Source organism: Acomys minous, assembly GCF_964271855.1.
Source record: "Acomys minous genome assembly, chromosome: 11".
In the NCBI taxonomy this organism is placed as follows: domain Eukaryota; kingdom Metazoa; phylum Chordata; class Mammalia; order Rodentia; family Muridae; genus Acomys; species Acomys minous.
In genome coordinates, this window is record NC_140492.1 from 112387430 (window position 1) to 112403621 (window position 16192).

The following is a 16192-nucleotide window of genomic DNA, read 5'->3' on the forward strand; positions in this document are numbered from 1 at the left end:
CCGCCTATGGTACCACCTTGTTTCCCAGCCACTACCCATCCAGCTTGTGTCCCAACTCTAGGCATGCCTCTCTCTGTGTGTCCAAACCCCTGTCTTATCTCTGCTTCCCTCATGCCCATCCCTGGGTCCTTTAACCAATGCAATGGTGCTTTTCAAGCTGTGTAAAAGGCCAGCGCAAGAAGTAGCAGGACACTCAACTTTGCCGTGGTAGGAATTCATACGCGGATGGGCTTTAAATCTTGCACGATTCCTGTATGTTTGAGTTTCAGTTCCTATGATTTATTAGTTTAGTTTTTATTTATGTTCATATCAGCCTTCCACTAGCAGCCTCCCAGCAATAATAAGTCTCTGATTTTGAATCTCCACCTAGTGAATCTTCTGTGTAGGGATAATAATTTTTTGGAGAGCTTATGTGCACATGTACATATGGAATGCACAGAGGAGCTATTAGAAAATAATAACATCTAATTGCAAGGTGGTTTCCTCTGGGTGGGGAGTGGAAATAGCAGCATGGAGCATTTTGTTTATCTTCTCAGTTACACAAACATCTGCATAGTTGGAGTGTAACATGAGAATTATCTGTGCATTACTTGAGTAATACAAGAGAATCAGAAAAAGAATGAATTTCGTGTTGTGATTGAATTTTAAATGGTCATTTATGTTTTCCTAAATAGCTCAAAATTGCTTTGGAGATACTGCTAAGATGTTTAAAATATCATATTTTTTAGTAATTCTTTGATTCTCTCATACTATGCATTTTTAATTATGTTTACTCCCATCTTCCCTCTAACTCAGCAGTTCTCAACCCGTGGGTTGCGACCCCTTTGCGGGATGAATGCCAGATATACTGCATATCACATATTTACGTTACGATTCGCAAAAGTAGCAAACTTATAGTTATGAAGTAACAACGAAGCAATTTTACGGTTAGTGGTCACCACACACGAGGAGCTGTATCAGCGTTAGGAACCTGTTAGCAATGGTTGAGAACCACTGCTCTGATTCCTCTCAGATCCACCCTAACCTTTCCATCCCTTCCCAACTTGAAGTCCTTTTGGTTTCATTTTTTTGAAATAAAAAATCATGGTTTGGAGTTATAATATAGTTACATCAATTCCCTCTTTCCTTTCCCCCGTCAAATCCCCCCATTTAGTCCCCCCTCATGCGCTTTCAAATTTATGGCCTCTTTTTCTTTAGCTGTATATATATATAACTGTTTATATATATGTGTGTGTGTGTGTGTGTGTGTGTGTGTGTGTGTGTGTGTATGTGTGTGTGTATGTGTGTACGTATATCCCTAAATGTATAAATACAGCCTGCTCAGTCTGCATATTGCTCCTTACATGTATTCTTCAGGGCTGACCATCTGACATTGAATAACCAGTTGATGTGTTCTTTCTTCTCAGTCTTCCTTAGTTGGCTGTGGGCCTTTGTTTAGGGCTGAGGCCTTGTGAGCTGAGTTTCCTCTGTTGCATGCTAGCATGTCTTAAACATGTTTTTTTAAAAAAATAATCTACCAAACAAAATTTGTGCTGCCCAATAACCCATGGGCATGAGGCTATCCACTGGAATTGCAAAGATATAATTTTCTGAAACTCTACTCTCAGGTCAATTCCAGCACTGACTTGCTATTCACTTTGTTATGTTTGTCTCTCACACCTTCTCATTATGACAGAAATACCTCATCCTCTTTCCCCATGGATGAATAATAACACTTACCTTCTTGAATGGGGTGTGGCTGGTGATAGAATGCTTGCCTAGCACAGTTCAAACAAACAAACAAACAACAACAAAACAAAACAAAGAAAAAAAGCAACAACAAAACCGCCTTTGCCCAACACCTTAGGAAGTCTTCCAAGCTAAGCAAACAACAAAAACAAAGGCTGGAGAGATGGCTCGGTGCTGAGGAGCACGCTGCTCTTGCAGGGGACCCAGCACTCAATGGAGGCTCACCACTGCCTGTAACTTCAGTTCCAGAGGATACCACACTTTCTTCTGACCTTTGAAGGCACCAGACAGTCACGCAATTTACACACATAGATGCAGGCAAAAACATTCATAGCTATAAAGTAAAAATAAGTAGATCTTTAAGCAAATTAACTAAAAACAAAACCAAATCCTGGTTGTCTATTTTTGTTCACTTATCTGTCCATTTTCACTCAGCCGTTAGTGTTCCTCATCACTACTGCCCAGCTGAATACAGCTAATGTGAAAGGTACATCAAAATCAAAATCAGCCAGTATGGCTGGGGTGGAGGTGGGGGAGAAAAATAGAACAAAGAAGCTTTTTATTTTGTTTTCTTTTCTTTCTCTTCCTTCCTTCCTTCCTTCCTTCCTTCCTTCCTTCCTTTCCCCCTCTCTCCTCCATCTGTCTCTCCCCTCTTTCCTTCCTTCCTTCACCTCCTCCTTCCTTTTTTTTCTTTCTTTTTAAAATAAAATGGAGAAGAGAGAAACATCACCAAGAAAGCTTGAAGCTGGCTCACTACTGTGTGGAGAGCCTACTGCATTCATCCTATTAGGACTCTTAATGAAGAAAGCACACTTAGCTGGGAGCTGGGCCGCTTGCTCTGACGTTCCTTCGTTTTGTTCAAACGTAGACTTCCATAAGGTCTCCTTCATAAGTATGCAGTCGTGTAACAACACATAAATGATGTCTTACTAAGCCTCCTACTTTTGTATGCCTTGTGAGATTTTTATCCCATGTGGATTCCTTAAATGGAATTCCTTAAACTACCGGCTAGGGCTGGGAGTGTAGCTCATCATTGAAGTGCACAATTAGCAGGTACAAGGCCCTAGTTTCAAAATGAGTCCAAATGCAATGCACACACACACACACACACACACACACACACACACACACAAACACACACATACACAGAATTACTACATTAAATAGTTTGCTCATTTTGTGTTTTGATAGGTTGTCAAAATGAATCCATCTATTATTTGAATGTGCTCCTTTTTATTTTCTTAATACTTAATATTTTAATAAGTACTTAAGTAATGATATGTGATGATTAAAACACATTTCACTATTGCTTCACTTCAGTCTGCATTCTTCTAATATCTGTTATAAATGAGACGTGTGTGTATGTGTGTGTGTGTGTGTGTGTGTGTGTGTGTGTGTGTGTGTGGTATGTGTGTGTATTTTGCCCAGATTTGCAACTTTTTTTTTAAGTTAAAAGAGCTCTTTAGAGTAACTTGTTGAATTGGAAAAGCAAGCTTTTCACAGTCATCGCCTTTGTGTAGCATAAAGCCCCATACTGGAACCTCAGGGTGTGTGATAGAAGTCTTCAGCCTCTTGTGGGAGGAAATAAAAGCTTGCAAAGAAAATAAACAAGACAATAAGCTATGACAACTGTCATGTTACACAAACTGTCTACTCAAAAACATTGCCTTATGGGTACTTGCTTATCAGTCATCATCGGGAAAGATTGAACATAACATGGAATTCCATTTCTAGTAGGAAATCCGCAACATATTGAAAGTTGCTTACCATGGTTTCCTCCCTTCCTTCCTTCCTTCCTTTCTTCTTCTTTCCTTCCTTCCTTTCTTCTTCCTTTCTTCCTTCCTTTTTTCTTCTCCTTCCTTCCTTCCTTCCTTTCTGTTTGGTTTTTTGTTTTGTTTTTCAAGACAGTGTTTCCCTGTGCAACATCCTTGCCTGTTCTGGAACTTGCTTTGTAGACCACACTGGCCTTGAAGGTGTTTTCCTTTTAGGCCTATTGTCCTGTTTTTAAATGTGACTTTTTACATACTTAGGTTGGAAACTGTTTCGTATAAGATGGTTCTAAAGGTTATTTAGTATCTCAGTATTGTTCTTTTTTTTTTTTTTACAACACCTTTGATGTGCTCACTCAACCAGAACCAGAGCCTTTTTGTCAGCTTCCATGACTGCCTCCCACATATATCCAAGCAGGCACACTTAGACGTGCACACCAATCACACAACCACAGCCAGATCAAGTGACATCATGAGAAAAGACTAGATAAGATGCTAGTGGCATGTTGCTTACTTGGGAACATTATAGCTTAGGTCCACCATGTTCATGAGATCTGTTTGCCACTTGAATGAAGGACATTGTTTAATACATCAGTGTTGTAGCTTATTAAGAGAAACTGTAAAGACCAGACTGTATTAGTGAGACAGTACATGCCCTGTTCCTGTGTAGGGCTGAGGTTTGTGCTATCTTTCTAATGGTCAAACTCAACTTACTTGTAAACAAACAAACAAACAAACAAACACCATCACCAGTAATAACTGATTCTTCAATTCTTCAAGCCGAAAGGAGAGTGAAAGATTCAGATTTCCTGAGGTGTTCTCCATGATCTTATGTGGCTAGAAGAGTCGGTGGTCTCTTTTCCTTTAACACAGAGTTCCAGTAAGAAATGACAGGGAGATATAAATATGCCAGGCAGGATTATCAGTGAGCTGATTATGGGTTAGCACAGGGGTTCTCTCTCCTGACTGTGCCTATGCTAAAAGCCTCCCAGGCTGAGGGGAGCATGTCAGAAACATGACAAGCCATGAAACACTATAGTACATGAAATAGCATGTTATGAGTGAGTAGTGATGTTTCCTATAAAGACACAAACATCACCCAAGGACTTCTAATTTCAGCCACCCAACCTCTTTCTCAGCCGTACTCTAGTTTGAACAGAACTTTTCTGGTATCTGCATTTGCATAACAAATACTTATTATTTTTTTTTTCTTTTTTGGTTTACATAGTATCAGTGTACATTTTAGGCACTCCACAACCCCAAAGTTCCCCACAAAGAGATCCCTGTGATAGCACCCCAGAGCTTTGCAAGGTAGGCACTTATAAGAAAGATAACCTATGACCGCCATCTTGTGGTGGGATTCAGTTACCAAGCTAGAAGTAGTGTGACGTGGTGGGAGTGGGGGAGGGGCCCGGAAAATGTTCATGAATTGTTCCCCAAATGATTTCTTACTGGAGGATTTCAGTAAGGGCTCACTGAGAAAGAAAGCCCTCAGATGCAAAACTTGCCACCTGACAGGAGACCTCTACTACCTGGGCCTGTGTAGGAAATCTTCCTTTGATTGGGTTTGTGTTTTGGCGATGTGGAGAATCTGGGGCAACTGTGAGGGGCATTTGTCGTCCTTTATCTTCTTGCTTCCAGATCCCCTAGGTTTTATTTTTTTCTACATTCGCTAGAGTTCAAAGAGTTTATGGAAAAACAGAAACCTAATATTCATTCTTCAATGTTATTCCATTATATACTTCACCGGAACACATTTTCACAACATTTAATTAGATTTCCCGGAAATGGGAAAGCCATTTGCTTTTTTTTTTTTATGGATTTACTATCAGTCTGCAAAACCAGAACCTTTCCAATAGTTTAAAGCAAACCAGTCATACTGACTTAAATTGGAGGAATGTGTTCCAAGTAGAAATAACACTGATAAAAAGAAGCTTCTGACGTGTCCAGGGTAGACCCCAGACTAACGGGATAACATTTTGGTGAAACCGAATAAGACATAGTGGTGAAGGGTTTCATTTTTTTTTCTTTCTTTCTTGCAATATTTAAGATAGAATAGCAAAAACAACAACAACAACAACAACAACAGAAACCATGTGGCCATTTCTCACATTGCAAAGAGTCCCCGCAGAGTCTCGTTGGTATTGGATGACTTCAGGACACAGGCACCGCATTCATCTCTGAAAGTTCTCCACCAGATCCAAATGGCTTTTGTTGATGCCAGGAGTGGGTGAGGCATGTCTCGTTTTTTTCCAACGAGTACAATTTGTCTGCAATGTCTGTAACATAGCATGCTCAGGAACAGCTCTGGCTAAAGACTCTTCCATTGACTGTGTCTATAACTGCAAGATCACAGAAGCTGACACATATTTCTAACATCCACACCCGAAGATGATCATATCAAAAATGCTGCAGCAGCGCCTAATACAGCGCATGGCGCACAGCAGGTGTTGGCTGGACACGTTAAGACGGAGCGGTCTGGTCAATTCAAGCCTAGGGATGGACTGAAATTCTTGAGTGAATGTATACAGTGACCCCTTCAAACCTGGCTGTTTGGCCACTGGGTTAGGCATTCTTTGTCTTAGGGAGCTGTCCTGTGAATTTCTGGGTGCTTAGTAGCCCTCCTGGCCTCTACTCGTTAGATGCTAGTGATGCACCCCAGTTGTGAAAACCAAAAATGTTTTGAGGTATTGACAAATGTTCTCTGGGAGACCAAAACTATGCTTGGGTAGAAATCATTTCAGAATCCAACCCTGGTGGTGGGGGTAAGATCTGTTCTTTCACTTTAGTTTAACCAGCAATAAAGAACTATGAGATATGATATGATGTTAATACAATGGAACTGCTGTTCTGACAATTACATCTCTCCTGCCCACTGTGTTTTCCAGGAAGATTGACCATAAACATTTTAGATGGGACAGTGTTGTTTTTTTTTTTTTTCAGAAAGTTGAGAACAGAGAATGAGCAATTAGTCTGGAAAACAGTCCCTTTGTGTTTTAAAGAAAAGGACAGTCGCCTGAGAGTCATGCAGTTACTTGTAAAAAAAAAAAAAACCCAAACAAACTAGGTGTGTTCAGGAGACTGTGTCATGTAATGGGGAATAAAAATTACAAAAACAAGTAGAAAATTGATGCTGGCTTGGATTCTGATCTCCCAGAGGCCCCAGGAAAACTCTTCTTTGGCCAATACTTTCAGGGTAATGAAGAAAGCACAAATCTACTTATCCAATGAACAGACCATTGTTACTATTTTGCAGAGGATAAGCTAGCACTTGAACCAGCACAGAATCAAGGAGGAGGACACTTAGAGCAGAGGAGGGTAAGATAGAAGTTTTGGGGATGCCATGATTTTTAAAAAAATTTTTATTATTAATTTATTCTTGTTACATCTCAATGGTTATCCCATCCCTTGCATCCTCCCATTCTTCCCTCCCTCCCATTTTCCCCTTATTCCCCTCCCCTATGACTGTTCCTGAGGGGGTATCAAGTCTCTTCTCGGTAACCTGCTGTCCTTCCTCTGAGTGCCACAAGGTCTCCCCCTCCAGGGAACATGGTCAAATGTGAGGCACCAGAGTATGTGAGAAAGTCATATCCCACTCTCCACTCAAGTGTGGAGACTGTTCTGACCATTGGCTAGATCTGGATAGGGGTTTAAAGTTTACCACCTGTATTGTCCTTGGCTGGTGCCTTAGTTTGAGTGGGACCCCTGGGCCCAAATCTGCCTATCATAATGTTCTACTTGTAGGTTTCTAGGACCCTCTGGATCCTTCTACTTTGCTATTCTCCCATGCTTCTCTCATCTAGAGTCCCAATAGTATGTCCTCCCCTCTGTTCCAGTTTCCTGGTAAGTGAAGGCTTTCATGGGACATGCCCCTTGGGCTAGTATGCAGATATAAGTGAGTATATACCATTTGAGTCTTTCTGCTTCTGGGTTAACTCACTCATTATGATCATTTCTAGCTCAATCCATTTATCCACAAATTTCGGGAATTCCTTGTTTTTAAGAGCTGAGTAGTAGTCCATAGTGTATATGTCCCACAGTTTCTTTATCCATTCTTCTACTGAGGGACACTTAGGCTGTTTCCATGATCTGGCTATTATGAATAAGGGTGCTATGAACATGGTTGAGCAAATTTTCTTGTTGTATGCTGGAGCATCTTCTGGGTATAGTCCAAGGAGTGGAATAGCTGGGTCTTGAGGAAGCCCTATTCCCAGTTTTCTGAGATAACACCAGATAGATTTCCAAAGTGGCTGTACTAGTTTGCATTCCCACCAGCAATGAAGGAGTGTTCCTCTCTCCCCACATCATCGCCAGCATGTGGTGTCACTTGAATTTTTGATCTTAGCCATTCTGATGGGTGTAAAATGGAATCCCAGAGTTGTTTTGATTTGCATTTCCCTGATGACTAAGGAGGTTGAGCATTTTTTAAAGTGTTTCTCAGCTATTTGATATTCCTCTGTTGAGAATTCTCTGTTTAGTTCCAAGCCCCATTTCTCAATTGGATTATTTGGTTTGGTGGTGTTTAGTTTCTTGAGTTCTTTATATATTTTGGATATTAGACCTTTGTCAGATGTAGGGTTGGTGAAGATCTTTTCCCAGTCTGTAGGCTGTCGCTTTGTTCTCTTGACAGTGTCTCCAGCCTTACAGAAGCTTCTCAGCTTCATGAGGTCCCATTTATTAATTGTTGACATTAAGGCCTGGGCTGTTGGAGTTCTGTTCAGGAAGTTGTCTCCTGTGCCAATATGTTCCAGGCTCTTCCCCATTTTTCTTCTAAGTGATTTAGTGCCTCTGGTTTTATGTTGAGGTCTTTAATCCACTTGGATTTGAGTTTTGTGCAAGGTGACAAATATGGGTCCAGTTGCATTTTTTTTACACATAGACCTCCAGTTAGAACAACACCATTTGTTGAAGATGTTATCCTTTTTCCATTGAATGGATTTGGCTTCTTTGTCGAAAATCAAGTGACCATATGTGTGTAGATTCATATCTGGGTCTTCGATTCAATTCCACTGATCAACCATCCTGTTGCTGTGCCAGTACCATGCTGTTTTAATTACTATTGCTTTATAGTACAGTTTGAGATCAGGTATGGAGATTTCCCCGGAGCACCCTTTATTGTAAAAGATTGTTTTAGCTATTCTGGGTTTTTTGTTTTTCCATATGAAGTTCAGAATTGAACTTTCAATGTCTTTAAAAAATTGTGTAGGTATTTTGATAGGGATTGCATTGAATTAGTAGATTGTTTTTGGTAGGATGGCCATTTTGACTATGTTAATTCTCTCAATCCATGAGCAAGGAAGATCATTCCATCTTTTCATGTCATCTTCAATCTCTTTTTCAGAGTTTTGACATTTTTTTCAAACAAGTCCTTCACTTGCTTAGTTAGAGTAACTCCTAAATATTTTATATTGCTTGTGGCTAATATGAAGGGTGTGGCTTTCCTAATTTCTTCCTCTGCAAGCTTGTCATTTGTGTATAGGAAGGCTACAAACTTTTTTGAGTTAATTTTGTATCCAGTCAATTTGCTGAAGGTGTTTATCAGCTGTAGGAGTTCTCTGGTGGAATTTTGAGGGTCACTTATGTACACTATCATATCATCTGCAAATAAGGATAATTTGACTTCCTCCTTTCCCATTTGGATACCCTTGATCTTCTTTTGTTGTCTTATTGCTCTGGCTAGAACTTCGAGTACTATATTGAAGAGATATGGAGAGAGTGGGCAGCCTTGCCTTGTTCCCAATTTTAGAGGAATTTCCTTGAGTATCTCTACATTTAGTTTGACTTTGGCTATTGGCTTGCTATATATAGTATAGTCTTTATTATGTTGAGGAAAGTGCCTTATATCCCTGATCTCTCTAAAACTTTAAACATGAATGGATGTTGGATTTTATCAAATGCTTTCTCTGCATCTAAAGAGATGATCATGTGGTTTTTTATTTTTAGTTTGTTTATATGGTGGATTACATTGATGGATTTCCATGTATTAAACTATCCCTGCATGCCTGGAATGAAGCCTACTTGGTCATGATGAATGATATCTTTGATGTGTTCTTGTATTCGTTTTGCAAATATTTTATTTAGTATTTTTGCATCGATGTTCATAAGAGAAATTGGTCTGAAATTCTCTTTCTTTGTTGAGTCTTTGTGAGGTTTAGGTATCAATGTGACTATGGCCTAATAGAATGAATTTGGTAATATTCCATCCATTTCTATTTTTTGGAGTAGCTTGAAGAGTATTGGTATTAGCTCGCCCTTGAAGGACTGGTAGAATTCTGCACTGAAACCATCTGGCCCTGGGCTTTTTTTGGTTGGGAGACTATCAATGATTGCTTCTATTTCTGTAGGGGAAATGGGACTATTTAGCTTGTTTATCTGTTCTTCACTCAACTTTGGCAAATGAAATTGATCAAGAAAATCGTCCATTTCCCTTAGATTTTCAAATTTTGTGGCATATATGCCTTCAAAGTAGGATCTTAGGATTCTTTGTATTTCTTCAGTGTCTGTTGTTATGTCTCCCTTTTCATTTCTGATTTTGTTGATTTCAATACTGTCTCTCTGCCTTTTAGTTAGTTTGGCTAATGGTCTGTCTATCTTGTTGATTTTCTCAAAGAACCAGCTCTTGGTTTTGTTGATTCTTTGGACTGTTTTGTTAGTTTCTAATTTGTTAATTTCAGCCCTGAGTTTGAATATTTCCAGACATCTACTCCTTTTGGGTGTTTCTGCTTCTTTTTTTTTCTAGAGCTTCCAGTTGTGTTGTTAAGATGCTTATGTGCAATGTTTCCAATTTCTTTTTAAAGGCACTTAATGCTATGAATTTTCTTCTTAGCACTGCTTTCAATGTATCCCACAAATTTGGGTACGTTGTTCCTTCGTTTTCATTGAATTTCAGAAAATCCTTGATTTCTTTCTTTATTTCTTCCCTGACACAGGTGTCATTTAGCAGAGAGCTGTTTAGTTTCCACGTACGTGTAGGCTTTTTGTTATTTCTGTTGTTGTTGAATTGCAGCCTAAGAGCATGGTGATCGGATAGGATACAAGGTATTATTTCAATCCTCTTGTATCTGTTGAGGCTTGCTTTGTGACCTACGATGTGATCAATTTTGGAGAAGGTTCCATGGGGTGCAGAGAAGAAGGTATATTCTTTCTTGTTTGGGTGAAAGGTTCTATAGATATCTGTTAGATCCATTTGACCCATGACATTGGTTAATGATGTTATTTCTCGGTTTAGTTTCTGTTTCAATGATTTATCCTTCAGTGAGAGTGGGGTGTTGAAGTCTCCCACTATTATTGTGTGGGGATCAATGTGTGGTTTAAGCTTTTTAAGGAGATCTTTTACAAATGTGGGTGCCCTTGTATTGGGAGCATAGATGTTCAGAATTGTGATGTCATCTTGGTTGACTTTACCTTTGATGAGTATGAAGTGTCTTTCCGCATCCCTTTTGATTAATTTTGGTTGAAAGTCTATTTTGTTCGATATTAAAATAGCTACGCCTGCTTGCTTCTTGTGACCACTTGCTTGGAATATTTTTTTTCCAACCTTTTACTCTGAGGTAATGCCTATCATTATGGGTGAGATGTGTTTCTTGAATGCAGAAGAATGTTGGCTCTTGTTTATGCACCCATTCATTTAGTCTTTTTATTGGAGAATTGAGACCGTTGATGTTGAGAGATATTAATGACCAGTGACTGTTAAGAGTCTTAATTTTGATGTTGTTTCCAGTCGAGCGTTTGTGTAGTTGTGTTTTTGCTATGGTATAGTTATCTGTTTCCTGAGTAGTTTTGGTTGTAGCTTGACCCTTTGGGATGGAGTTTTCCTTCTAGTACCTTCTGTAAAGCTGGATTTGTGGATAGGTACTGTTTGAATTTGTTTTTGTCATGGAATATTTTGTTTTCTCCACCAATGGTTATTGATAGTTTTGCTGGGTAAAGTAGTCTGGCCTGGCATCTGTGGTCTCTTAGGGTTTGTAGGATCTCTGTCCAGGCCCTTCTGGCTTTTATGGTCTCTGTTGAGAAGTCGGGTGTAATTCTGATAGATTTGCCATTAAATGTTATTTGGCCCTTTTCCCTTGCAGCTTTTAATATTTTTCTTTGTTCTGTATGTTTTGTGTTTTGATTATTATGTGACGGGCAGTTTTTCTTTTCTGGTCAATTCTATTTGGTGTTCTGTAGGCCTCTTGTATGTTTATAGGCATCTCTTTCTTTAGATTGGGGAAATTTTCTTCTATGATTTTATTGAGAATAGTTTCTGGGCTTTGGAAACTGATATCTTCTCTTTCTTCAATGCCTATTATCCTCAGATTTCTTCTTTTCATGGTGTCCTTAATTTCTTGGATGTTTTGTGTCAGAAGTTTGCCAGATTTGGCATTTTCCTTAATGGTTGCTTCAAGATCTGTGATTGTATCTTCTAGACCTGAGATTCGTTCTTCCATCTCTTGGATTCTGTTAGAAAAGCTCACCTCTGTGTTGCTCGCCTTCTTCTCTGAGGTCTCACGTTCTCGTTTTTCTTCTGTCTGTGTGTTTATCATTGAATCCATTTTCATCTTCAGATCTTGAACTGATTTTTTGAATTCTTTCATCTGATTGTATATTCCTGAGTTTCTTCCATTGCCTCTTTATAGGTCTTCAGAGCTTGAACCATTTTATTTATTTCTTTCATCTGGTTGTTTGCATTTTCCTGAAAAATTTCCAGTTCCACTCTATGTGCTTCTTTTATGTCTCTCACCTGTTTGGCTGCATCCTCCTGCATTTGATTAAGAATTTTATTTGTTTCCTCCATTAATATCCGCATTACTAAGGATTTGAGGTCATTTTCTTGTATTTCTGTTTTATTTGAGTTCTCTGGGTTATTTTCTTTGGGATAGCTGGAAACTGGAGACACCATATTGTTTTGTTTTGTTTTGTTTTTGCGTATGCTTTTATGCTGTCCTTTAGACATCTTGGCATCTTTGTTTTTGTTGGTAGCTTCCAGAGTTGGATGGAGGGAGTCTGATGATAGATTCACTTGTTTTCTCACGATTTCCATAGGCTGTAAGCTCTGATACTTCACTGGTGTGGATGGCAGGAGGTTAGCCCTGTCGTTTTGGACTCTCACAGCCAGTGATCCTCAGCTCCCGTGTGCTGTGGGTCCTGCAATCGTTCTGGGTCTCTGAATGAGCGTTGGGTCAGGTCAAGGTATCCACTGCCTTCTGGGTTCCCTGCCAAGTCCAGCCAGGGACAATGGGCCCGAACCACATGCCCACAGCTAGATTCTCAGGGCCTGAACCGTCTGCCGAGCTCAGCTAGGGATTCTGGGCCCAAACTGCACACAGGGTCTGGCCAGAATTTTTGGGCTGGGACTGTGCACCAAGCTCAGCTAGGGGCTTTTGGCCCAAAGTGTGTGCTATGGTCAGTTATTGACTCAGGGCCCGAACCATCCGCCCAGCTCAGCCAGGAATTCTGGATTCAAACTGCACACTGTGTCCAACCAGAGTCTTAGAGCCAGGACTGTACCAAAAGCTCCGCTAGAGTCTCTGGGCCCAATATGCCAAGCATAGTTAGGGACTCAGACCCCAAACTGCACGCCAAGCTCCACCCGAGTCTCCGGGGCAGAATTGCGCACTGAGCTCAGCCAGGGACTCTGGACTCACCCTGCACGCTGAATTCAGCCCGGGACTCCGGGTCTATACTGCGTGGATAGTCCAGCCAGAGTCTTGGAGCCGCCGAGCCTGTGCACACAACTCAGCTAGAGTCTCTGAGCCTAATCTGCCCGGCAAGTCCAGCTAGGGCCTCTGGGCTGAATCTGCGTTCTGACCTCAGCCTGGGTCAGTGCCCCAGAACTGCCCGCTGAGCTGAGCTAGTGTCTTGGGCAGAACTGCTTGTTGAGGTGAGCAAGAGCCTCTGGTGGAACTGAGCGCTCCGCCCAGCCTGCATCACAGCAGGAGAACTGCGGCTGCGCTGACCTGGTGCCTAGGGTGGAACTGAGCGCTCTGCCCAGCCTGCGTCACAGCAGGAGAACTGCAGTTGCGCTGAGCTGGTGCCTCCAGTGGAACTGAGCGCTCCACCCAACCTGCATCACAGCAGGAGAACTGCGGCTGTGCTGAGCTGGTGCCTCTGGTGGAACTGAGCACTCCGCCCAGCCTGCGTCATAGCAGGAGAACTGCGGCTGCGCTGACCAAGCACCTAGGGTGGAACTGAGCGCTCTGCCCAGCCTGCGTCTCAGCAGGAGAACTGCGCCTGCGCTGAGCTGGTGCCTAGGGTGGAACTGAGCGCTCTGCCCAGCCTGCGTCACAGCAAGAGAACTGCGGCTGCGGTCAGCTCGCACCTCCGGTGGAACTGAGTGCTCCATCCAGCCTGTGTCACAGCAGAAGAACTGCGGCTGTGCTGAGCTGGTGCCTCTGGTGGAACTGAGCGCTCCGCCCAGCCTGCGTCACAGCAGGAGAACTGCGGCTGCGCTGACCTGGTGCCTAGGGTGGAACTGAGCGCTCTGCCCAGCCTGCATCACAGCAGGAGAACTGCGGCTGCGCTGAGCTGGTGCCTCTGGTGGAACTGAGCGCTCTGCCCAGCCTGCGTCCCAGCAGGGAATCTGTGGCTGCGTTGAGCTAGTGCCTAGGGCAGAATTGTTTGCTGCGCTGAGCCAGTGTCTCCACGGCACTACGCACTGAGCTGAACCCAGGACTCTGGGGCTGAACTGTCTGCCGAGTCCAGTTTGGGTCACAAGGCACCACGAGACCCAAATCCTGTCCAGAGTCCCCTCTCCCACAGCAACTCCCACCGGCCACCACACTAATCCCCTCCACCGGAAGGCTCAGAGCTGCAAACCTCAGCCACTGCCGCTGGTGCCGCTGGTGCCGCTGGTGCCGCTGGTGCTGCCACTGCTGCTGCTGCCTCTGCCGCTGCTGCTCCGATCTGAGAAAATCCATGCTCCTCCCATGTTCAGGGGCATGCAGGTCCTCCGCACCCTGGTCCCTCTGAATCGTGGAGCACTCCTGCTGCTGTGGTGTGGGGACCTTGGTGTTCCTGGCTCAGAAATATGTGCAATTCCCTGAACTGTTCACTGGAGCTTCCAAACACAGTCCACACTGCTCGCCGCCATCTTGGATCCCTCCGGGATGCCATGATTTAACCAAGCATGAAGGAGCTGGTTTAGAAGGAAATCAGAACGTACAAGGTAGAGTGACTCAGAAGCCATTTTTGTCCACACCCAAAGAGAGAGAGAGAGAGAGAGAGAGAGAGAGAGAGAGAGAGAGAGAGATGGATGAGGGAAGGGAGGGGGAAGGGGAGGGGAAGGGAAAGACCCGAAGAGAGACAGGGGTGGGGGATGGGGGGAAAGAGAGAGAGAGGCAGAGGGAGGGGGAGAGAGAAGGAAGGGAAGAAGGAGGGGGAGGGGGAGGGGAGAAGGACAGAGACGGGGAGGGGGGAGGGGAACAGGAGCAGGAAAGCATGTAGATGTAGCTTGGTGGCCAGGATGCTATCATAGCTGGCAAACTAGTCAACATTGTAGTTCTTCAAGGAGGAGGAAGGTTTACTGAGAACATATTCTCATCAATTATGAAAACCAATAGCAAGTCCAAGCTGCGTGACGACTCTTAGAGTCGTCATCCATGTTGGGCTAGTGTCCAATTATAAGTGAGGATATACCATGTTTATCTTTCTGGGTCTGGGTTAAATCACTCAGGACAATCGTTTCTAGTTCCATCTATTTGCCTGCAAATTTCAAGATTTCCTTGTTTTTGATAGCTGAATAGTATTCCACAGCGTAAATGTACCACAGTTTATCTATTCTTCGACTGAGGGACATCTAGGTTGTTTCCAGGTTCTGTCTATTACAAATAAGGCTGCTATGAACATAGTTACGCAAGTGTCCTTGTTGTGTGGTGGAGCATCTTTTGGGTATATTCCAAGGAGTCGAATAGCTGGGTCTTGAGATAGTCCTATTTCCAATTTGAGAGATGTATGGAAGATTGGGGAAATAGAAGGATTCAGAGGGTGCTGAAACCCTACAATAAGACCATCAAGGCTGGTGAATCTGGACCCAGGGGGCCATATACAAACTACTGTATCAGCCAAGGACAATGCATGCAGGAAACCTAGACCCCCTACTCAGATCTAGCCAATGGTCAGTGCATTCTCCACAGTTGTGTGGAGAGTGGGGACTGACTCTGACATGAACTCTGGTGCCCCCTATTTGAACACTTCCCCTTGGTGGGGAGGCCTGGTGGCATCCAGAGGAAGGGTAAGCAGACCTGATAGGCTGTGATCATATGGTGGGGGAGGAGGTCCCCTTCTGTTACAGGCTTAGGGTAGGGGAATAGGGTGAAAGAGGGAGGGAGGGAGGGATAAGATACAAGTGAAGGGATAACGATTTAGATGTAATCTGAATAAATTATTTAAATTAAAAAAGTAAAAAAATATGAAAACCACCTTCACAGGTGGCTGCAGACAGCGGGCATTTTTGGGTGCGTATTGAAACACTCATCAGAGCCTGCGATGGGTTCACATGGAGGCAGACACGTGTGACAAAACAGTCTGTAAATATTATGTCTTGTAAGAACCTACGTCATAGTTCATTCACCTTAGAAGTGAAGTGGCATGAAAAATTCTGATACTAAATAGCACACCAACCAAGGCTGGGCAAGTCTGATTATAGAATGAGGGCAAGTCTGGTTGTATTATGAGGGCAAGTCTGGTTGTATTATGAGGGCAAGTCTGGTTGTATT